Source organism: Crocuta crocuta, unplaced genomic scaffold (assembly GCF_008692635.1).
Source record: "Crocuta crocuta isolate KB4526 unplaced genomic scaffold, BGI_CrCroc_1.0 scaffold1129, whole genome shotgun sequence".
NCBI lineage: Eukaryota > Metazoa > Chordata > Mammalia > Carnivora > Hyaenidae > Crocuta > Crocuta crocuta.
Window position 1 is genome coordinate 417,632 of NW_027528629.1, and position 947 is coordinate 418,578.

A 947-nucleotide genomic window follows, 5' to 3' on the forward strand; every position below is an offset into this window, starting at 1 on the left:
AAAAAGAAAAGATCACGATTTAACCAGAGAGAAATCTCCTTCTGGGACAAGAATGTAAGGTGCATCCTTCTCCATGGTTCCTTTCCCAGTGCAATTGAACACAACACACAAATTGTGCTTTTAGCACATCATCCACAGGGAGTTTCTGAGAGATAGAAATGACACACAACCTGGGTATGCTCAGAAACCACTGTGCTAGCAATCTTTGCTCTGGCCTTGAAGAGAGACCACCCACTACATTCAAGTTCATTTTTTTAAGTTTTGTGTAATTTGGCAAACTCCAAGTGAGGGCTAGATTTTGAATGGAACTGAAATAAATGAAAAGAAGTGGTTTGGATGGAAGGACAGTTGGAGGGAGTTGGTTCTTGATGCAAAGGACCTTTAAGTTCCACCTAAATGGGGAAGACTCTCCCTAACATGCAATAAATAACATATCCTGAAAAGCATGCATAGTAAGTAATTTAGTTTTACTTGCTATGCATCATGGTGGCTGATTTGTTGTGCTGTCTCATAGGGTGTTGTATATTCTCTGATACTCTTGGATTAAAAAAAGAATCACAGAGCAGATTTTAATGAAGTCGGGTGAAAACAGTAATTATCAAAACTACAAATTATTAAAAATGGAATACATGCAGACATGTGCCAAGTGCTTTCATACATCATACACATCCCAGGGTTCTACAGAGCCAGGCCTCTCTAGCTCATTCCACAGAAAACCCTTACAGAGTTTTGCAATTTTCCTGACTTCGCCTGGCTCATAAACGTCAGAAGTGGGACTAGACTTCTAGTCTGACTTCATTTAAGGTCCCTCACTGTTCCACTCCTTCTTGAAAAAAGCAAATGCTTTGTCTCTTAATTCATTTCCACTCTCACTACTCCACAATGTCTCTCAGGAAATTGAAATAAAGGACCCCGTTGCCGATGTATGAAGCCTAGGTGTAATAAAA